This window comes from Rana temporaria, chromosome 8 (assembly GCF_905171775.1).
Source record: "Rana temporaria chromosome 8, aRanTem1.1, whole genome shotgun sequence".
Lineage (NCBI taxonomy): Eukaryota > Metazoa > Chordata > Amphibia > Anura > Ranidae > Rana > Rana temporaria.
The window spans coordinates 155,948,380-155,972,878 of NC_053496.1; the positions used below are offsets into that span (position 1 = coordinate 155,948,380).

The 24,499-nt window shown below is 49.0% G+C and overlaps 1 protein-coding gene across 1 annotated transcript in view; it reads left to right on the forward strand.

Moving 5' to 3' along the window:
- Window positions 1-24,499, forward strand: part of CAPG (capping actin protein, gelsolin like) — a 75,849-nt gene that overhangs the window by 8,955 nt on the left and 42,395 nt on the right. The window lies entirely within an intron of this gene.

Below are 24,499 nucleotides of genomic sequence, written 5' to 3' on the forward strand. Positions count from 1 at the left end.
AGTGCAAGTGAAGGAGTTACTACTGCCTTACAAAATCTCTGGTTGAGAGATATGTGGATAGTGGTCCGGCAGGACCCAGATTTCTGGTAAGCAGCTGCATGATCGGTGGAGGATTCACGTCTGGTGTATTAATTACAATATTTCTGGAATCTTCACGGGTGTCTTTATCCATCATATGGACTTACTATCTAAATTTAAAAATTAGTCTTGGACTTTATGGACTTTCTAACACTAATTATAGTTATTTTTTACCTTAATTATTCTGAAGTTATGGTTTATCACTGCTCATGTTGTTAATCACTGGGTTTATATATACTATCATCAGCAGGGTAGGTAACCCTGACTTCCTGATTCCATTGGATCATTCATTTATAGACACAATGGTCTTCACATACACCTGTTTAATACGAGTGTGTATTTGGGTTTAGCGCAATTATTTTCTTTCTTATTTGTTATCTTTGTTTATACACAACCTAATTGCTGCTTATTAATCCCGATCACTTACCTTAGCGCAGTTGTTTCCAACTATTTTCCTATATTATCTGTATACACCTTCAATTGCAGCTTCGTTTGGTGATCTTCATAGGGTCACTATGGATATTTTTGACTTCCGCTCAAACAGGGTAGTCAATATAGCGGGGGTGTTTGATTCCACCCCAATACCCACCACTTCTGAAGTAAGTGGGCTCTTCATGAGATTGAAAAATCTCATGACAGCGGAAATTCATACCCAGTGGGACGTAGTTTTTTTGGAGACTTACGTCAAAAATGGGATGGTTCCTAGGAGCCTAAGGTGGGAGGTCAGTCCTCAAACAGATGAGTCTGACTTGATTGGTTGGGCCAAATATTTCAATGATGCTGGCACTTCCTTCTTGCGCTTTCTAGCGGAGAGGAAGAAAGACAAACTGATCAAGTTAGACTCTGAGATTAAAATGGTAAAGGAATCATTGATTCCTCATAAAAAGGAGGAGGAATATCAGGATTATTCAGCCAACCTCCAAAAAAATCTAGAAAAAGAGGACAAAGACCAAAAAGTCAAGAAGAAAAAGAAATACAACCGCGACTTAGAGGACTATAAGTCAAGGTTGGTATTTAAATGGCAGAAAAAAATTGCTTCAGAAGCAGAGGACAGAGAGATAATGGATACAACTCCTCAAATCTCTGGTGCCCCCCCAGTGCCCTCACAGCGCACACTGGCCTCATCTAATAAAGGGGATCAACCTAGTACTTCTGCAGCTTCCCAAGCTCAACAGAAACCTAGGGTTAAGGTTAAAAACGCTAAAAAAGATACGGCCCAGCCCCATACCCCCATTAGAGGCCGACAGAAATCAAGAAGTCACAGATCAGAGTCGCAATTTCAACACTATAGGACTGACTCTCCAGTAGGCCGAGATCAGACAAACCTGTTTAGAAATTCTATCCAAAGGGATTTTAACCCTCAAAATAGGAGAGATGGTACTTATGACTTCAATATTCCAACTCAGAATCGTTTCTTCCCTCTATCAGACCCGATGGGGCCCTATGGGCCTGGACCTAGGGATGCTCCATACAGCAACTGGGAAAGATTCTTTCCCCCACCTGGTTTTGGACCACTAGATAGGGGTTATGGGAATTTTAGACCAGAAAATATGCAAGGACCTCCTCCATCCCGCTCTCCCTACAATTGGGGTTTTCCCAGGAGCCATCACGGCCCAGCATGGCCTATAGAACCAAGAGAGGGACCAGAGGGGGGAGGAGAGCCCAAGCATCCAAAGAGAAAAAGAGTGTAGGTGTAGGCATCTACAACTTAAGCCAACAAACACTCACAGATTCTGAAAAAGCATTGCTGGACAGGGGTTTGAAGTTTGCACCTCCGAGAAATCTGAGCAAATTCCAAACCTTTATGGATGTTCATAAGTTCTCCAGAAAATTGAGCATTAAAAGACACTTCTTAACGAATCCTATTGACGAAGGGCCTCAGTGCGTTTCAGAATATAGACATTCTAATCTATCCAATGCCTCTTTGTTCAATCCCGGGACCCTACCTGCTAGCATTAGGGTCTTCAGGGATGTTGTACTTAAGGACTTGGATAAGATGAAGATTAAGAAGGCTAGACTCAATAAAGCTCTTGAGACAGGACTAGATTCGTTGTGTTCCAACAAATCACTTGTCATCAGACCGGCGGACAAGGGAGGTGGCATCGTCGTCCTAGACAGATGCGATTATGATGCAGAGATGCATCGCATCGTGGACGATGATGCCACCTATACCCCTTTAAACCGTGACCCAGTTATTAAATACAAACGTGACCTGGAGGTCATAGTAGATCAGGGCCTCCAGAAAGGGATTTTAAATAACAAGGAGAGTCTGTTCCTAGTGCCGGTGGCTCCTCGTACACCGGTAATATACTATCTCCCGAAAATCCATAAGAATCAGACTTGCCCCCCGGGACGTCCCATTGTTAGTGGGATTGATTCCATCACGTCCCGGGTGGGCAAGTACATTGATTTTTATTTGCAGCCACTGGTGCGCAATATACCATCCTTTATTGGAGATACAAAACAGGTGATCAACCTGCTGTCAGGATTATCCCCTAGGGAAGGTGTATGGATGGTCACAGCAGATGTGACATCCCTCTACACCATAATTCCCCACGATCTGGGCCTCGAGGCTGTGAGATTCTATTTGACCAGAGACTCAACTCTAGCCTCAGACCAGATCGAGTTCATCATGACCCTGCTCCAATTTGCAGCGAGTCACAACTATTTTTGGTTCGATAACTGCTTTTTTCGCCAGGATCGAGGAGTAGCCATGGGGGCCAAATACGCCCCCAGCTTGGCAAATCTCTTCATGGCCAAGTGGGAGGAGGACGTCGTCGATGATTGCCGAAGGCCTGAGGTTATACTTTGGGTTAGGTACATCGACGACGACGTCCTCCTATGGGATGGAGGGAGAGATGACTTAGATCTGTTCATGAATTCCCTCAACAACAACACTAGAGGCATCAGATTCACTTTTTCTGCAAGTCAGAGTCTGGTTAATTTTTTGGATTTGAGCATTGGCATAGTAGGAGACAAGTTTGTTACCAGTACATTTTTTAAACCGACTGACAGGAACTCGTTCATACCCCTGGACAGTTGCCATTATGGTCCATGGTTGAAGGCAGTCCCCCAAGGACAGTACACCAGGATCAGACGCAACTGCACAGATGTTGAAGTTTTTGATACTCAGGCTGCTGTTTTATCAAAAAAGTTCCTTGAGAAGGGATATGATCCACTGGTATTAGACCAGGCAGTGCAATCTGCCCGTGATATGAATAGGGAATCCTTGTTAAAGGCTCAAACCAAACAAGTGAATAACACCTTTTCTCTACCATTCATAACCACCTTTTCAGTACAACATCGAAATGTCAAGCATCTGATTAGGAAACACTGGCATATATTACAAAGCGATCTTGTGCTTGCACCTGTGTTGCCAGTGAGACCATCCGTGGTATTCCGAGGAGCCTCATCCTTGGGGGCCAGTGTGGCCCCAAGTGTACAGGATCCCCCCAAAGAAACACGAGTCTTTTGGCAAAATCTCACAGGTTATCACAGGTGTAAAAACTGCCAAGTGTGTTCCCTGAACAAATGCCAAGATCGTAAGATCTCTCAATTTTCCTCCACCAGTACTGGACGAACCCATGAAGTAAAACCATTTATCACCTGCTCCAGTAAAGGGGTGATTTATCTGCTCCAATGTCCATGCGGGCTACAGTACGTGGGGAGGACCAAAAGAGAACTTAAAATTAGACTGAATGAGCATATAGCCAAAATAAGAAGTGGCTTTCCAAACCATTCGGTCTCGAGACATTATGACTTAGTTCACCATAGAAACCCAGAAGGAACTTTATTTGTGGGCATTGACAAATATAAGCCCAACTGGAGGGGAAGTTCTCTAATTAGAGAAATCTCTAAAACAGAAATGGCATGGATCCACAGGTTGAGGACATACCTCCCCTATGGCCTCAACGTGGACACCGACATCAATGCTTTTATAAATAACGCTTGATTTTAGTTTATGATATATTTTATATTTTTAGTTTTCTCTCTGAAGACAACTAGATTGCCTATACAAACGAGAGAATTATGGATGCGCTACTGGACATGGATTTGAAAACTATGGTGCAAACCATATTGATTATAAATTGTTCACTTTCAATTTATATATCTAATTTATTTAAATATTAGTTTCATTACTTATAACACCCTATACTGGGAGTGAAGTGTGCACGCACTGAGACCCAACTAAGTATTGGGAATCAATTTAGGGCGCCCACACAATAGAATAAAATAAGATTCACTTTTATTTATTATTTCATAAATATGTATTTATAACCCTTTTTGGTTAGTGTGGTTACACATAACAGATTTGATTAATTTTCATACAACCATTTTTTTCTAATTTACAATTTATTTATATTTAATTAGTGTGGTCACTTACACAATAATAAGACACCATTTATTAATGAAATTTTTTTTTTTTAAATTTATGTCTATATGGATTCAATAATATTGAACCAATAATTTTTTCATAATGTGTCACTTCGATAGGGGTCATACTCCTTTGGTTTCAAGATATGTACCGATGTGCCAAAAAACCATGTCCAGTATGGCTAGATCCAATTGTCAACAGCTATACACCTCACGTGGTGAGGTTACTTTGCTGTTGGTTTAGAGGGAGCGGAGGTGCTTGGACGTGCAGGGTCATCGCGGTGAGCCGCTCTGTGGAGCGCAATCACTTAGATGGGCGCATGCGCGAAAAACTCATAGTGAGGTGTGGTTCATAACGTCACTATACAGCATAGCACCTAACGTTCATTTTTTAAATGTTTCTTTTTTAAAGTTTTAATTTTACATGTAATGTGTACTAGCATATACAGTTTCCCGGCCGGGTGGTGGTTTGGATGTTGTTTAGCGGCGCATTTAGTGCGATCGTGTGCAGCACTCAATATTCCACCATCTGACGCGCCAAACTGTGTTGTTAGATCCGGAGCAGTGACTTTGCGGTCCCGCCTCTCAGATGTTCCCACCACGCCTCGCTGCAGTGGATGTCACATTCGCCGCAAGTGTCCGCCCATTTGGGCGGTGTCACTGAGATACCTATGGGTAGTGACTTCCCGTCGACTTGTGACCCGGATGCAGATCAATACACTTCCGGTGCATGTGAAAATCCCGGAACGAGGCTTGGTTAGTGAATTTGCTTCATTAATTAATTGTAATTGTATTTCTATATAAAGGGGTGGCGTCCCACGCCACTCGTACCCCGAGACGAAGTGATCTTGTCACGAAACGCGTCGGGTGGATTGAGTGACGTGTGGACGCCATCCCCTTCATTCCTCCAAGCGAGTGGCCTCTTTTTGTTCCTGGACACGTCCGGCCGGCGTTACAGGCCAAATGCTGGTTTATTCAACCTAAATGTGAGTTGTATGTACATATGCTTACTACTGCTTTTTAAAATAAATTACCCGGATTTATGCTATGTGGAGCTCTGTCTTGTTGTCTTCTATATCCCTCGTTGAGCACGGAGTGGTTTAGTGCAAGTGAAGGAGTTACTACTGCCTTACATAGTAACAAATTAGCTTCTAGGTTTGAGTGTTCACACAATGCGGTGTTGGAAGCGCATGCTATTTTTTAAACAGGAATTGTACTTCATTCCTGTTCAAATCACATGTGATTCTTCAGCAGTACTGATTGAGCCATCATTCTGTCTGGCTCAAATCACACTTAACACCAAAAACGTTTTTTGGGCAGCACCAGAATCGGATCGTATGTGTGTTCACAGCCATGCAATCTGATTCTGCAAATCGCACTGCGTTTTCTTAATGCAAATACAGTGCATTGATGTGAAGCAGCCTATTTCCTTTTATTTCTTTTTTGGGTGTCAGGAAGGCCCAGATCCTCCATCAGGTTTTGTTTGCTTCCTGTGTCCTTTATGGTGGCCACCAGCACATGAAGTGAGGGTAAAATTCTCCCCACTGCTTTCACACAACACACAGTTAAAAAAAAAAGTTCCACTTTGCTTGTGGAAAAAGCAATGACTAGATTCTAGTTGTTAACCAAGGATAGCCATACACATCTAGATTCCTCCAGCCGCGCTAAACACTGTGGATGTAGGAATCTCCACTGCCAGCTATTGTATTCTAAATGGAAGAACAAACGGTGCACTGGATTCAGATTTTCTAAGGGTCAGTGATATTGTCACTGGGTACACTGGCTATGGTTGGCAGCACACCACAAAACAGAGAACTTTCATACTTGAGAGCACATGCATGCAATCCAACAAAAGCATAAAACGCCCAAGAGTTGATTTTTTTTTAACAGAGATGTTTTATTGAGAAAACAAAGCAGGTTTACATTGTCACAGATAAATATAGGTACAGTCAAATACAAAAGAAAAAAAAGTTACAGGGCCGCCTCAGGAACTTAGAGCAGGATAAAATTACTAAGTGCAATACCATATCAGGGGGAGAAACATCATATCCCGCACCCAGCCAACCCTCCCCCGAACCCCAAGGGAGAAGACATATATTCATACCAGGATTCATACTCAGCCCCCGCCCCCCCAAGGGCCACCTGAGGGAAAAGAAGTGGGAATAGGATAAAAACAGGCACCCCTCGGAGGGGGGGGGGGGGGAAAGGGGCAGGGGGGGGAGAGTGCAAAGCAGAGCGGGTGAAAATCACATGTCACTGATCACATAAAACATCACCAAGTATTCAGGTACAGCATATTATTTGGACCAAAATCCAACCTTAACCCCTGGCATCAATCCATCCAGACCACACCTTGTCAAACTTTGCTGGGCACTGTCTACTTTCATAAGTGATCCTGTAAAGTGGTAGAACGTTGTTGATAGACTGGGTCCAAGACTCCACCGTAGGCGGGTCAGCTGCCTTCCATTTAAGAAGGATTTCCCTCCTGGCATAGAAGAGGGAGAAGGTAAGAAACAATTTAGAGTACCTGTCACCCTGCGTCTCCTCCAGGTGGCTCAAAAGGAGAACCAAGGGGTCAATCGGGACCTGCAGCTGAGACACCGAACCCAGGATCCCCGCCACCCGGCCCCAGTAAATCTGAATCTCGGGGCATGCCCACACCATGTGCCAAAACGAGCCCTCCTGAGCCCTGCATCGCGGACAAAGAGGGTCCCTCTGGGGGTAGATGCGGGCCAACCTCTGGGGAGTATAATAAGCCTGATGAAGGAACTTAATTTGTATGAACCTGTCCCTAGCTGCTATAAGTGACGGGATGAACGTGGAAACACATTCCTCCCACTTCATCATCCAGGTCAGGTATATCAGCCTTCCACCTTTCGAAAGAGCGAGTCGACCCGGAGTCATATGCAACTGTCAAGTAGAGGTAAAGGGTGGAGAGGGGTCGCCCCATGGTCCGCGAGGTCAAGAGTCTCTCGATCGAGTCCGATTGGAGCGTCAGCGTGTCCGGAAATTGGGCAGTGTACGCATGTCTAAGTTGGCAGTATCTGAATGTCCAATGTGCAGGGATGGAATATTTGTCCCTCAACTCCCGAAAGGTCATAAGAGCGCCGTTGGATACGATATGTTTCAGAGTAGTGATCCCCTTGCTGGCCCAAACCGAAGGGTCAGGAAGGGAGTACAGGTGGGGTAGCAGGGGGTTGCCCCAGAGAGGTAGATGCGGGGAGATATGCGAGGGCCTCGCGTAGATTGCCCTAGCCTCCCTCCAGGCCCTAAGCGTTGTTTTCATCGGGACCGTTACCGAGAGGGCCGCACGACAACCCCTGAATGCAAGGTTGCTCAGGGCGGCATATGAGCCCAGAATGGCGGCCTCCAACGTAACCGCCGGATTCTGTTTGGGTTGGGCAAACCACCACCGAACGGTGACCAGGACAGCCGCCCAATAGTACAGTTGGAAGTTCGGGAGCGATAAGCCACCACCCGAAAGGGGCAAATACAGAGTTTTTTTAGCTATCCTAGGAGCCCTACCCGCCCAGACAAATGTCCCCACCTGACTCTCAAGTTTTTTGAAGAAGGCTCTGCAAAGATGGACCGGGGTGTTCCTAAAGTAATACAAAAATTTGGGCAGAAGCACCATCTTAAGGAGGTTAATTCTGCCCACCGGTGTCAAAGGGAGTGAGCGCCACGCCGCGAAGTTGGCAGTGACCTGTTTCATCAGAGGCTGAAGGTTACGCGTCACAAAGTCCCCCAACTCCACCGTAATCTTTATCCCCAGGTACTTAATTTCCTGAACCCACCTAAGCTGCGACCGGGCGTTAGAGTCAATAGGGGAGGGGTGGAGGGAGAAAAGCTCCGACTTGTCCCAGTTTATACGGACTCCGGAGAAGCCGGCAAAGCGGTCAAACTGGACCAAGGCTTTACCTAGGGAGTCAGCCGAGTCAGCCAAGTATAACAGGGCGTCATCCGCATATAGGGAGATTTTTTCATGGAGAGGACCAACCCGTATTCCCCGTATGCCCTCATCTGCCCTAATGAGGGCCGCCAAGGGCTCTATGGCGAGTGCAAAGAGCCCCGGAGAGAGGGGGCAGCCCTGCCTCGTGCCCCGCTCCAACGGGAAAGGGTCCGAGAGGCAAGCGTTGGTACAGACTCTGGCCCGGGGAGCCTTATAAAGGAGCTGAACCCAGGAGATGAATCTAGGACCAAAGCCAAATTTGGCGAGAACTGCCCACAGGTACCTCCACTCGACCGAGTCGAAAGCCTTCTCGGCGTCGAGGGAGGCCACCAGTGTCTGACCCCTGTCATCCGCCCTGGCTATATGGGAAAAGAGTCTCCTCAAATTGATGTCAGTACCCCTGCCCGGCATGAAACCCGTTTGATCGGGGTGGACCAGGGCCGTGATAACCGTGTTCAACCGAATAGCAAGGACCTTAGCCAGCAGCTTGGCATCAACATTTAATAATGAAATGGGCCTGTAGGAGGGGCACAAGGAGGGATCCTTACCCGGTTTCGGGATAACGACAATCACTGCATCGCCCATGGAGTCGGGGAGGGAACCCAAAAGTTCAGCCGCCACCAGCATCTCCCGCAGCCTAGGAGCTAGTACGTCAGGATATTGTTTATAAAGTTCAACAGGGAGACCGTCAGGCCCAGGAGTCTTACCCGGCTGCATAGTCTTAAGCGCCGTAAGGATTTCGTCCAGGGAGATAGGTCTGTCCAGGGAGTCACTGTATTTGTTGGTCAGGACAGGGACATCGACTTCGTCAAGGTAAAGGGTCAACTCGTCATCCGCATAGGTCACCTGCGATTCGTAGAGGCGACGATAGTACGTAGCAAAGGTGTGGTTAATTTCCTCCGAGGTGTATAGGAGACCCCCATCCGAACCAGCGATCTGGGGGACAGACATGCCCCCCGAGCGCTCCCTAGAGAGCCAGGCCAGGAGCCTACCCGATCTCTCACCCTGCTCAAATATACGTTGGGATTGGGCTAACAGTTTCTTTTGAGTCAGGGAGGTACGAAGGGACATAACTTCCGTTGTCAGGGATTGGAGCCTAACGTAGTGTTGGGGTTCCCGGGAGCGGACGTAAAGCGCCTCCTGCGCCGCAGCGGCATCTTCAGCCGCAACCAGCGCAGAGCGCCTCTCCCTCCTAACCCGCGCTATGATGGTCTGATACTGACCCCTGGCAAAAGCCTTAAAGGCGTCCCAGACCACATTCAAGGAGGCCGAGGCCGGGTTAGTGGCCCAGAAACCGTCAAGGACCCCTGTAAATTGAGATTCCACATCACGGTCCGAGATCCAAAATCTTGAGAGTCTCCATAGCCTGGCAGGGTTCCCCGCATCACCCAAGCACACCAACAGGGGGGCATGGTCCGAGATTCCCCGGGGAAGTATCCTGACCTCCTTGACCCTAGGCAGGACTGACTGACCAGCGAAGGCCAAATCTATGCGGGAGAAGGAAGCGTGCGAGGCAGAGTGACAGGTGTAGGCCCGCTCCTGAGGGTGTTTCCACCTCCAGACGTCAGTCAAGCCATAGGCCTCGGCCCAGGAGAGTAGTCCCGGGGATGAGGGACCCACACCAGCCATCCTGTCCACGCCCGGTTCAGGGGCCATATTGAAATCTCCCAACAAAATCATGTGGTCTGAGGCAAAGTCAGCAAGGATGGCAGTTATCTTGTTCAACAGTACAAGGGAGGCTGGGGGGGGCAGGTAGAGACCGACAATGGACCAAGTCTGGGAATGGATTCTAGCATTGATGACCACATACCTGCCGTCTGGGTCCAGCGCCAGGTCGAGGAGCTTGAAGGGTAGGGATTTATTAACCAGGACACTCACTCCCCTAGCAAAGGTGGAGTATGTGGAGTGATAGTGGCTGGCCACCCACGGCTTTTTAAGAGCCAAGGTTCTACTGCCCACAAGGTGGGTCTCCTGAAGAATGCAAATGTGAGGGGCATGAGATCTAATGAATTGGAACACCAGTGACCTCTTAACCGGAGAATTAAGGCCCCTGGTGTTCCATGACATAATGTTAAGCGCCGTCATTGTAATCAGCGGGAGGGAAATTTGGCGGACCAAAGAAGGGGGGCTCCATGGAATCTGCCGCCAGGACCCGAGACGAGTCAATCACTCTAAATTTAAACTTTAAGCTGTACCATATATAGTCAATAAAACATCTGAACATTAAATAAAACAAAAACCAAAAACAAAATGATGAAATAAAAGGGGCGAATACCCATAATAACATCAGCCCGTGAAGGGCAACAATCCCCCCCCCCCACCCCGCTCATTCCCCCAAAACTAGGAAGAGCTTCCACTCCCCAAACCCAACTCAGCACGCTGGCTGCAAAAAGGGGGGCAAATGTGCAAGCGGCGAGGCTAAGCCCACCAGTCAATCCAGGGGGTGTCCACTTGAGCACGACGCCCCTCCACTCCCGGCCTCTCGAAGAAGGGTTATCAGGCGAATGGGCAGGAGAACATGAAGGGTAGTAGTTCAAGGAGCAAAAAGACCTCCTCCATGTCCCAGTGCCAGGATGGTGAATTCCAGCCATTGCAGCCCTCCCCCCAAATAAAAGGAGCGGGAAACAAAAACAGAAAGGGGGGGAAAAAGAAAAAAAAAAACCCCCCCCCCCCCCCCCCCGAGGTGAAGGGCACAATCACGCTGCAAATGAGAAGGCTTTTCCAGAGCAGTCTCCTGAGGTAATCAGGGGCACAAATCTTTACGTTACAAAGAAAAAACTAAAAAAAGGGGAAAGAAAAGAAAAAAAAAAAAGGAAAAAAAACGTCTCTCGGTGGGATAACCACCCAGCAATCCCCCAAGGATGAACATCCCCACCCCCCAATAAGCCCACAGGTACAGGGGTCCCCAACAGAGAATCCAGGGCAGTGTCAATAGAGGGTGAGGCTGGGGAACGGAAGTCATTCACCCCGAGAAACACGGGGAGGGAAAGACAGGGTCAGAGGGGCACCAGACAGGGGACCTCCAAGGAGGGGGCAAAGGGAACCATGGGGGGGACGCCGGGCACCGGGAACCGGGCCGGGAATCCCATCCGAGAGGAACAAAGTACAAATCCAGGGAGAAGGCAAATACTCACGGGTGCCTCATCAGCCATGCGGAGGTAGGGTGTCAAGCCAGGCAGAGGCCTCCCTCGGGGTGTTGAAAAAACGGAGGGACTCACCATCCTGCACTCGGAGTCTGGCCGGGAAGAGGACACTATACTTGATGTTCCGGGCCCTCATCGCTCCCTTGACCTGGTCGAAGGACTTGCGCTGCCTCTGGGTTTCGACGGAGTAGTCGGGGAATATCATCAGCCTGGTGTTCTCAAAGCGGATCTCCCCCTGCTGCCTGGCCGCGCGGAGGACTTCGTCCCTGTCCCTAAAGTTAAGCAGCCGCAGTATGAATGTCCTCGGGGGGGCTCCCGGGGGTCCCTGCTTAGGGGGGACCCGATGCGCTCTCTCTGCGGTGTAATGGGGGGAGAAGCGCGCGTCCGGAAGGACGGAGCGCAGCAGGTCCTCCACGTAGGCCGTCGGATCCTTGCCCTCGACCCCCTCCGGGAGGCCGATGATGCGGAGATTATTTCTCCGGTTCCTATTCTCGGCGTCCTCCGCCCTGGATTCCAAGGCCTTAACTTTAGTATGGAGGGTGCGGAGGGACGCCGATTGCTCCATAGAGTCATCCTCCAGCAGCCCGATGCGCTGTTCCGTCTCCGTGACCCTGGATCGGAGCTTGTCCATATCCTGCCGGATAAGGCCTACGTCCATCTGTACCTCCTCGATTTTCGTCGTCAGGGTGGACTGGCATGTGGCTATAGCCGCCATCACCTCCGGGAGCCAGGACGGCCGAGGATCCGAGGCGTCCATAGGCGGCTGGGCCGCCATGCGGGAAGAGCGCGTGGCGCGCGGCTCCACGTGGAAGGCCGGAGAAGCGGGCGGTGATATCTCCGGCTGCGGAGGGAATTTGAGCCTCTTGCCTTTTCCGGACTGCGCCCGGGGGGTCCCCCGCCTCATCCAGCTGGTAGCGAGCGGGTGATCAGGCGGCTGCAGGGCTTGGAAGCGGGTAAGTAGCGAGAAGCCGGCGGAGCTCACGGAGGATGCGACCGCTCACGTCGCCATCTTGGACACGCCCCCCCCAAGAGTTGATTTAATGATGAAATTGATTCATAGCAGAATAAATCCAACACCTTTCAGGGGACAAACGCACTCCCCCTTCATCAGGATTATTGGTCTCGATGAAGGAGTGTTTTTGGCCTTTAAAACACTTTTTGGTTTTATCCAACAAGAGTGCCAACCAAACATCCAAGGTAATTTAATGATAAACAGAATAAAGCCAATGGCCCAGATTCAGGTACGACTTGCGCGGGAGCAAGTGTGATTTGCGCCGCGCAAGTACGGATTTGCTCCCAGGCAAATTTGCGGGTGACCCAGAAAGCAAGCTAAGCCTGAAATGTGCCATTTTTGCACGGAGGCAGTATCTATGCCCCGGCGCAATTAAGGGGCAATTTTGCTCAGGGAGCAACTTGCGCTCTCATGGTTTTCCCTCAGCAAATATGCAAATGAGGAACTGCCACTGATTCATAAACTTGCGCGTGTGAGGAGCATTTTGCTCCCAAAGCGCGCAAGCTGTTTGGCCGGGGCAAATTTGCACTTTATAAAAGCAGGGGCAAGTTAGCAACAGATGGCCACAGGTCAGCTGGAGAGCAACTACAGCAGCACCAAGACAGACGAGCTGAACAAGCAGAGCACCCACACTTTCTGGATCTCACATCTGTGTGCCAACATGCCAGGGGCAGCTACAAAATAAAAAAAAAAGCTCATAATCTGAGCATCAATAAAAAAAAAAAAAATCAAAATCTGAGCATAACCAAAAAACAAGCTCATAATCTGAGCCAAAAAAAAAAATGGTCATAATTTTTTTTTTTCTTTTGGACATCCTTGGCCCAAGGGTGCCCCGGCTCTGGCTCCTCAGACGCCGTGGTGGAGCATGGGGTGGGGATGGAGGGGGGGGGGGGAGCATCAACCCCTACTTCATCTCTCCTGGCAGGTGGTGCCTGCAAGCCCTCCGTGGCGTTGGCCAGGCGGTTGAGGACGGTGTTGGTCTGTCCCAACATCCTCATCTGCCATGTGGTGGTGATCCTCAACTGCCGTCGGGTAAGTCTCCCCTCCTCCCGCACAGCAGCAGTGTTGGCCTCCACCGCACCTGCCAACCTGCTCACCTCCGAAGTTAATAATGCAGTGGCATCCTGCTGTTCAACCAGACAGGTCACAATGGCTGCGCAGTTGCCACTAACATCCTCCAGGGTCTCATTCTGTCGGTCCCCCCGGTCAGCATGGTGGGTGAGGGCCTGCTGGACAGAGGAGGAGGAGGATGCCAGGCTGTCCGCCACCCGCCTCAGGTCTCCCACCATCTCCCCTATATGGTGGGTCTGCCGGGCCTGCTCCTAGGGTTGCCACCTCATCCCTTTAAAACAGAACACATCTGTGGCTGATTAAGGTGGTAATTGAACTCAAGTGGAGCCTTATCTAAATTAAATCAGCCACAGAACCTGTGTAATTCATATGTGTTCTGTTTTAAAGGGATGAGGTGGCAACCCTACCTGCTCCTCCTGCAGACCCTCACGGAGGCTGGAGGGTACACCCCTAGTTTTAGAAAGAGCCTTCCTTGGAGGAGAGGCTGGGGCACGAACTGAGGGAGCAGAAGGGGAGGGGGTCACACTGGAGGGAGGGACACTGGAGGGAGGGACACTGGAGGGGGATGATGTTATGGTCGGGGGGGGTGGTGGGGAGGTCAGGGATGGTGGGATCCTCCTGGAGGGACACTGCTTCCTCCAGATTGAGGATAACGGCCTCCTCCACCACTTCCTCCTCCCTAGATGGACTCTGGCCGATATCCTCCTCCACCAACATGCCCAGTATCTGCAGAGGGCCTGACTGCACCCCATGATGTTCTGGGGATGGTGTGGGTCGCCCTACAGCTGACGACGGCCCAGCCTCATCATCAACATCTGTGGATGACACAAAACAAAAATGTTGCTGGAGCAACACACTTATCATATGTTCCCTTCTACCCCCTCATATGTTCACTTCTACCCCCTCCCATGATACACAGCAGATATGAGAAACAAAAACTTGTTACATGTTCCCTTCTACCCCCTCATATGTTCACTTCTACCCCCTCCCATGATACACAGCAGATATGAGAAACAAAAAACTTACCAGTCCCCAAGTCCCCAACAGTGGAGTCATAGCCTGGCAGTCCCTCCACCTGCTCCAGCGCTAGACTCTGAGAGATGACCTCCTCCTCCGGATTGAGTCGCACAGAACAGGCTGGTCCTCCTCCGGTGCCCCTGCTGTGCTTTTTAATGAGGACAATTTTGTCCCGGACGCGACGCCGCATGTCCGTGAACTTTTTCTGGATGTCCATCCAAGTCCGGTCCTCAAAGCCCAGGGCATTGATGTCTAAGGTTATCGCCTCAAATATTGCCCTCCTTTGGGCTACGGTAGTATTTTGGCGTTCAGCGCCATACAGAACAGCAGTATGGCGCGTCAGTACAGCCAGCATGATCTCCATCTCCGCTGCCACAAAATTAGCCTTCCTCTTTTTTTTTTTTGGCCGGGAGGTGCCATCTGGTGCCATTTTGGCCGGGAGGTGCAAAGGGCAAAATTACCTTGCTCGGGGGGGGTGGAACAAGCAGGATGTAATTTTGCACAGGACCTGCGCAGGTCTGCCCCTATTTATTTGCTCAGTGCAAGCAGTTGGGCAAAATTTGCCCTGAAAATAGGCGCAAACCACTGCTGAGTGGAAAAAAGATCATTTGCATAGGGCACACCCACTTTCACTTGCGCTGCCTTAGGCCCTGATTTTTGCCTTACAAAGGAGCAAGTTAGCAGACAAAAGGAATCCTGAATCAGGTGGCAATCTTTCCAATTTACCCCAGCGCAGAGCAAATCAGCTGCTCTTCACATGTGCAACTAATGGGCAAATCTACCTGAATCTGGGCCAATGAGTTTCAGGGGGCAAACACACTCCCCCCTTCATAGCCTGATGAAGGGGAGTGTGTTTGGCCCCCCCAATGAGAGCACTTGTTTCTTAAAGGATAAATAGACACATATAATGTGGGTGTATCGCTACCCCCGGAAGAGCCGCTGATTAGATTTGGGATTGGCGTATTTAAGTTACCTCTTCACTGTGTCTAGGGGTGATGGTAGTTCTGAGAGCAATAACAGAATGTCCAGGATCGTTGGTTGACCTTTTTCAAATGCTTTATTTTCCTGGTCAAACACGACCAACGTGAACTTGAGGTAGACAGGATAGGTTGGTGAAGGTAGAGCAACTTCACAGTATCAGGCTATGGATAATAAAAGGCAGTCCTGCCCTTTAGCAATGGTATTTACATGCGTCGCCACTCCAGCCGGAGTGGGTGAAGTGCCCCTGGACAGACCTCTCTCACAGGCCTGGCAGTCAGAGCGCCACTTAAAGCTTCTGGGAAAGGAAAACAAGTCTCTGCCACAGACTTGGCTCTGAATTAGATTAGCATGTCCAGATGAGACCTCTGCCACAGGCCTAGTGCTTGGAAGTTAGGACGGTAGAGCAAATCCTCCCAGTATGTATTTGGGGTCACCGACTGACAGCTTGAATGTGACCTGTCAGTGTCCGGTGCCCAGATCCCCGGTGGTTCGTTCAAGCCCTGTTGCCTCCGGGTTCTCCTCAGACCGATCCCCCACCGAACAGCACCCAGCTTGGGATCTTCTAAATAGAAGTGGGGACCCAGTAAGTCACTGGGGCCCCTTTGCAGCATCAGTTGCTCTGGGCTATGAGAGCCCAGAGTCAGGAACTCCGTGTAGCACGCGACCCCGGCCTGGTGGGCCATAGTGGTGGGGCCCGTGATGTGCGCACACCCTAAAGGTTGGTGCTGCACCTGGAACCTGCGAAGAACCCCCGAACAACGGCCTCCGGCACAGAAATACTCCTCCCCAGCATGCCCCGCGAGGGGAAACTCCTCCAATTGGCTGCTGGGAAAAAGCGGCTCCGCCTGGACCCCTCTGGCGCCACCTATGTAGCGCCTGTGTACTTTCGTACAGGTGCTATGCTTAAAATTAGTGGGAGAATGAGAGAGTTATGTTACTCTCATTCTTTGATTTGACAAATTTGGCTGTCGCCAATTCTGGATTTGTCCTGTGTGTCAGTCTGTGCCCCAGAAAAGCAGTCTCATCTCTGGGGCACAGACTGACCCACAGGACAAATCCAGAATTGGCGACTGTCAAATCAAAGAATGAGAGTAACATAACTCTCTCATTCTCCCACTAAATTTAAGTATAGGACCTGTACGAAAGTACACAGGCGCTACATAGGTATTATTGCATGATTGATTTTACAGCACTAAACAAACAAGGTAATTTATTGATAAAAATGAATTCATAACAGAATTAAGCCAAAACATTTCAGGGACCAAACCCACTCCTCCTCCTCCATCTAATGAAGAGAATGTGTTTGGCCCCTGAAAGTTATTGGATTTAATCTGCTGTGAATCAATTTTGTCATTCAATTACCTTGTACTCTTGGGCATTTGTTTGCCACTCTCGTTAGATTGTATGGCTTTTTGTATTCTTTCAGCCAGCACCTTCATCATTCTGATGCTTCTTCTTTGACCATGCAGATCTGACTCATTCAGAGTCAAAAGCCTATTTCTTGTTCATACATCACGGGACACAGAGCCATTGATAATTACTTAGTGGGTTAGATAGTCACCACAGGTGATTGGAAACTGGCAACCCTAATTACAAGGCGAGTTCCTCCCCTATATAACCTCTCCCATATGGAGAGCACCTCAGTTTTTTCGCCAGTGTCTAAGGTGGTTGGTCATGTTGAACATGTGCTAAGAAGAGAGCTCTGTTGATGGTTTCTGCAGAGACCTAGGAGCTCTACAACTGGATCTATACCTTGGGCCAATACTAAACGCCTAAGATGCTACCCGGGCCTTGTATAAAGAAGAAACAAGGTTTGCCTGTAATGTCTCTCTGAGGAGGTCTGGGATCCAGGCTTTGGTGTACTAATACAACAGTGGCACGGAAAGTTCTGGCAGAGTCTTCTACAGGTCCAGGTAAGAGGATACTGTAAGAAGGAACCCATGAACCTGAAGGTTGGCACAATACTACCCGCCGTGATGGGTAAAGGATTCGCTCCTTCCGCATTGAGTCTGTCCGTTCAGTAGTCTCCACCCTTCAGGGAGGAGAATTCCTGGCATCAATAGACATCAGAGATGTATATCTTCATGTGCCAATATTTCCCGCACAACAAAAATTTCTAAGGTTTGCGGTAGATCAGAGCCACTTCCAGTTTGTGGCCCTTCCATTCGGTCTGGCTACTGCACATCGGGTATTATTCACAAAGATACTAGCCCCATCTCTGGCAAAGCTGAGGGCATGGGGCATAGCAGTAACAGCCTATCTGGATGATCTGTTGCTCATAGATCATTCCGTAACATGCCTAGAATGCAATGTGCGCAGCACAGTGGAGTATTTAGAGTACCTAGGCTGGGTCCTCAATCTGGAAAAATCCTCCTTACAGTCTCAAAAAAGGCTGGAATATTTGGGAATAATTATAGACACGTCCCAAAGTGGGGTATTCCTACCCAGACCAAAGGCCAAAGCCGTAAAGGATCTGGTCTGAGTGATAAAGGCAAGGTAAAAACCTTCCATCTGTCTGTGCATGAGGTTATTGGGAAAGATGGTAGCCTCAATCAAGGTCGTTCCCTATGCCCAGTTTCACTCAAGGCAATTGCAGGGCAGCATCCTGTCCACTTGGAACAGAAGAATCCAGGCCTTGGACCTTCCAATGATCCTGGGCCAGATTCTCAGAAGAGATACGACGGTGTATCTCAGGAAACACCGTCGTATCTCTGTTTTTGGCCCCAGGTATCTATGCGTATGATTCCTAGAATCATTTTCGCATCGATACGGTGTAGATCCGACAGGTGTAAGTCACTTACACCGTCGGATCTTAGATGTAATTCGACGAATCTGGCCACCTGTATCCACAGGTTCGCCAGAGCCTCAATTGGTGGTTGCTACCCCAAAATCTGCTAAAAAGAAAATCCTTTATTCCAGTTAATTGTAACCACAGACACCAGCCTTATAGGCTGGGGAGCAGTCCTGGAAGAGGCATCTGCCCAGGGAAGGTGGTCCAGAGCCGACAAGCTCCTGCCCATCAACATTCTGGAGATTCGGGCAATTCATCTGGCCCTCAGAGTCTGGTCTCACAGACTGCAGGGTTGTCCTGTCCGGGTACAGTCCGACAATGCCACAGCAGTGGCTTATGTCAATCACCAAGGAGGCACCAGGAGTCTGGATGCCCAAACGGAGTTGAATCACATTTTTTCTTAGGCAGAAGGGCATATTCCTTGCCTATCTGCGGTCTTCATTCCAGGGGTAGAAAATTGGCAAGCAAATTTTCTAAGCCGCCAGCAACTGAGTTCAGGAGAATGGTCTCTACACCCCGACATATTTCAAACCATATGTCAGAAATGGGGTACCCCAGATGTAGACCTGTTGGCTAACAGGTTCAACTAAAAACTGGACAACTTTGTGTCAAGGACAAGAAATCTATTGGCTCAAGGGTCAGATGCCCTGACAATTCCATGGGATCAGTATTCCCTGATTTATGCGTTCCCTCCAGTTCCGCTCCTCCCACGATTCCTTCAGAGAGTCAAGAGGGAAAGAAAGCTGGTGGTTTTGATCGCCCTGGCTTGGCCCAGGAGATCCTGGTATGCGGAAATAGTAAAGATGGCAGAGGGGAGACCTTGGGTTCTCCCACTACGCTCAGATATACTCTCACAGGGTCCAATATTCCATCCTGCCTTACAAAGTCTAAATTTGACGGCTTGGCTGTTGAGACCCACATTCTGAGGAGGCATGGACTCTTGGACCCAGTCCTATCCACTCTGGTAAATGCTAGAAAGCCAGCCTCCAGGAGGGCATATGTTTCCTGGTGTGAACCCAGGGGGTGGCATCCTAGGAAGTATGCAATTAACAGGATTCTTGCCTTTCTTCAGTCAGGCATAGAAATTAAGTTGGCTTTGAGCACTATCAAAGGCCAGATTTCGGCCTTATCGGTATTTTTTCAGAATACTTGCCTCTCATTCCCTGATCCAGGCATTTGTTCAGGGAGCGCTGCACTTGAATCTGACTCCCGTGTGCCCATGAGACTTAAATTTGGTTTTGGCTATTTTAGAGACAACCTTTTGAACCATTACACCATGCTGCTTTAGTTCTTTTGACAAAAACTAGTTTTTCTTGTAGCCATATCCTCAGCAAGGAGGGTATCGGAATTGACGGCTCTTTCATGTAGAGAACCATATATAATTATTCGTGAAGACAGGGTGGTCTTGTGTCCTCACCCAGGTTTTTTGCCTAAAGTGGTTTCAGTATTTATTCCACTATTGCAAGTTGGATTCGACAAGTCATTATTCAGGCCTATACTTTAGAAAAGATTCCTCCATTTCAGGTGAAAGCGCACTCGACTAGAGCGGTGGGTGCTTTATAGGCAGTGCATCACCAGACCTCCATGGCTCAGATCTGCAAGGCTGCTACTTGGTCTTTGGTCCATACATTCACTAAATTCTACCAGGTAGATGTGAGAGGGCATGAGGATGCCGCCTCCGGGCGTAGTGTACTGCAGGCAGCAGTATAGATCACCTGGCCCATTGGCGGTCTATGTTTCTGATCTGTGTCTCTCTCCCCTCAATTTAAGCATTGCTATGGGACATCCAGGGGTGGACTGGGACAAAAATTTGGCCCTGGACTTCATCCAGACCAGCCCACTTAATTTTTGCAAACACACACACACAAACAGTAAACTATACGCAATTATCGGCGGTAAAAACATCAGTTACTATGACCAGCGGCAGTGCATTTACCCCCCTCCCCCCGCCATGCTGCATATTAAAAAAATCACAGACCCATACACTGACCCCCGCCTCCTGACACATACACTGACCCCCGCCTCCTGACACATACACTGACCCCCGCCTCCTGACACATACACTGACCCCCGCCTCCTGACACATAAACTGACCCCCCCCCTCCTGACACATACACTGACCCCCCCTCCTGACACATACACTGACCCCCCCCCTCCTGACACATACACTGACCCCCCCCCCCCTCCTGACACATACACTGACCCCCCCCCCTCCTGACACATACACTGACCCCCCCCCCCTCCTGACACATACACTGACCCCCCCCCCTCCTCCTGACACATACACTGACCCCCCCCCTCCTCCTGACACATACACTGACCCCCCCCTCCTCCTGACACATACACTGACCCCCCCCCCTCCTCCTGACACATACACTGACCCCCCCCCCCCTCCTCCTGACACATACACTGACCCCCCCTCCTCCTGACACATACACTGACCCCCCCCTCCTCCTGACACATACACTGACCCCCCCCCCCTCCTCCTGACACATACACTGACCCCCCCCTCCTCCTGACACATACACTGACCCCCCCCCCCCCTCCTGACACATACACTGACCCCCCCCCCCCTCCTGACACATACACTGACCCCCCCCCTGACACCCACTTCCTTTCACAGTCCCCTCCTTTCTGGTATCCTTTACAGCCATCTTCTTTGCAACAAACACAGTTCCCTTTATGTCAGTGCCCCCTCCCTTACCTTACACAGCAGGGAGAAGACAGAGGATGCGACATGTCCAAGCAGAAGGCGGGAGCTGTTCAACTTTCCATGTAACAGACAGACGATTGGTTGCTAGGACTGCCCCTAGCAACAAATCACAGGCTTTTTAACTTGAAAAGTTATTGTATGGATGAAAGCGGCTGTGGGGGGGAAGGAGGAGTTACAAGGGAGAGAAGAGGACACCCAGGCAGGATGTTCAACAGGTTCACTGTTGTCACCCTGCACTTGCACTCCACCCACCATGCACCCCCTCCAGCAGCGATACTCTGCAGCCTGCACTGGAACAGTGCACGTGCAGTAGTTGCAATGGGTGCCACCACCTTCCTCCCCAGCCAGCAGTCAGACTCTGCAGCCGCACGACCCGATACCGATGTGCGGGCCCCCTTCGTCCAGTACATAGCAAACACTGCCTGTATACATTCGGACTGTCAGAGTGTATACAGGCAGTGTTTGCAAATGTACTGGACGAAGGGGCCCCGCACATTGGAATCGGGGCTTGCTGCTGCAGTGAGAGTGGAGCTGTCAAATCTAAGCACTGATGTCGGGGATGGGGGTGCCCCCGCATATTGGGCCCGCCCATCCCCGACATCAGTGCTTCATTTTGACAGCTCCACTCTCACTGTGGCCACACGCCCCCGCTTGCCTACCAATCACTGGATGTTTACACGCAGGGCGAGACTCCGGGCTTTTTGGGGACCCATTCGGGGCTCTAGCCACCCCCTCCCGACGCCCCTGAGTGACAACTGGCCTTCCGGTAGTCCCGATGGCCAGTCCAACCCTGGGGACATCCCACTAAGTAATTATCAATGGCTCTGTGTCCCGTGATGTATGAACAAGAAAATAGGATTTTAGATACAGCTTACCTGTAAAATCTTTTTCTTGGAATACATCACAGGACACAGAGCTCTTCGGGATTAAAACTTTGGGACACTTATTGCTTTGCTACAAAACTGAGATGCTCTCCATATGGGAGGGGTTATATAGGGGAGGAACTCGCCTTGTAATTAGGGTTGCCAGTGTCCAATCACTTGTGGTGACTATCTAACCCAAATAATTATCAATGGCTCTGTGTCCCGTGATGTATTCCAAGAAAAGGATTTTACAGGTAAGCTGTATTTAAAAATCCTAGTATTATTGTAGAAGGGGCCAAAAGAAGAAGTCCTATCGTTGTGTCACATCAGAGTCCAAAATACAACCGCATTTTTTCACAACAGCTGTTTTATTATCTGGGAATTATCATCATAGGAACCCATAAATGATGTAATCGGTTGCTGCCACAAATTCAAGCCATTCCTTTTGATGGCTGATTTAAAAGAATTTAAATTTGATTAAAATGTAAAGGATATCGTTTACAAAAGAGGTATGCAGGCTGCTACTTGCTGACCTCTATCTGAAAATTATACTTTCTTGGCTGTCTGTGGATTTAGTACTTCGGCCACTGATCCAGAACAACATACCTCCCAACTTATTGAGATGGGAATGAGGGACACCTATTGGCAAAATTATTAGACATAGGCCACACCCCCTTACAATAAGAATTATACAAAAAAAATATTATTTAAACCCACAAGTGCCTTTGTTTTACCACTACTATTTCTGTTCTGGCTTTCAAAATTTCCAGATACAGCAGTTTAGAAATGGGGATAAAAGGTTTAGAACTGGGAAACACTTTTTGAAAGAGAACTAGTGCATTTTATATACAACTGTATAGATCAGACCAAAATGAGGGACAAATGAGGAAAGAGGTGACTATGTTCTAAATTAAGGACAGTCCCTCGAAATCAGGGACAGTTGGGAGCTATGGAACAAGAATGCGAGAATAAAAGTATAAAAGTAAGTGGTTGAGAGCACCAGAAGTTCTAATCGGTGATTTCCAGTTATAAGAAGTTTAGCTAGCCTGCCACTAGGTGTCCCAAAATAGTATATGGTAACCATGAATAATGTAATTTGGTGTTGGGTGCTTTTTTGATGAAGCCTTTCTGTAGCGTGGTAATATATATATAAACTAGGGTACCTCCCAAAGGTAAGGAGAAAAAAAAGAGACAGAGGCCGCAGGAGAGTTCCTTATGGCGTAGTAGTTTGATAGATAATTGTATAAAAATCCATGATAATAAGGTAAAATGCAATGGTGTACTCACATCTGTGAGGTTGCTGAGCTCCCCAAGGGGATCAGACAACCTGGAATAAAAGGGAATAAAAGCCTGCAGCGAATATGACTGTCCCTATGCAGAATAAGGTAGCTCTCGATGCTCGGTGGAGTGAGCTGAACGACCCCATGCTCTGCGGTCTCAGGATTCCGCTGTGTCCAGGGCAGGACTTAGGGTGATGGGGGGGCCCCTGGGCTTGAGTGTTGAAGGGGCCCCCTGGGGCCGAGAATTGGGGGGGGGGGTCGAAGATGTTGAGCGAGGGGGGGATCATAGTTGTTGAGCGGGGGGGGGGGCGCATTAAAGTTGTTGAGCGGGGGGGTGCCTTCACCTGTGCACGGAATGTGTCGGCTCTTTTCCCTTCAGCAGGCATCCACAAACCGCTCCGGTTCCTCCTGGGGGGGGGTTTGTGTAGTTGTTGAGCGGGGGGGGAGTGCCTCTCACCTGTGCCGACAGCCGGGGGCCACAGACTGTCATTAGCCCGGCTGTCGGCTTTCTTCCCTTCAGCAGCCACAGTCCTCCACACACCGCTCCAGTTCCTCCTGCTTCCGTGCGGCCTCCTCTTGCAGTGCGGGAAAATTAACCCTTTCGCAGGACTGCGGGAAGAAGCTGTCTGTGCGGGAAAGTCCCGCAGAATCCGTGCGTGTTGGGAGGAATGCGCAGGGCCGCCATCAGGAATTTTGGGATATATATATATATATATATATATATATATATATATATATATATATATAGGGGGGACCTCTGGGCCCTTTAATAAAAAGAAAAAAGAAACCTCTGGGCCCTTCCTTTAATAAAAAAAAAAAAAAAAAAAAAAAAATAAACATTTATAAAAAAATACATAAAAAAAAAGGTTGCCATCCGGGGCCCCGGGGACCTCTGGGCCTTTTAATAAAAATTTAAAAAATATAAACAAAAATAAAAAAATAAACATTTATAAAAAAAAAAGGGGGGGTTGCCACATGGGGCCCTGAGGACCTCTGAGCCCTTTAATAAAAAAAATATATTTATATATAAAAAAAAAAAAAAATTATAAAAAAAAAAAGGGGGGGGGGGGGGTTGCCATCCGGGGCCCCCTATCGGGTGGGGCCCATGGGCTTGAGCCCCGTCAAGCCCAATGGTAAGTCCGGCCCTGGCTGTGTCCCAAAAGATGGGAAAGTGGTGTCAGCAGAATAAGTTGCTTCTTTATTGATATATTTATTGCTCACAGGATA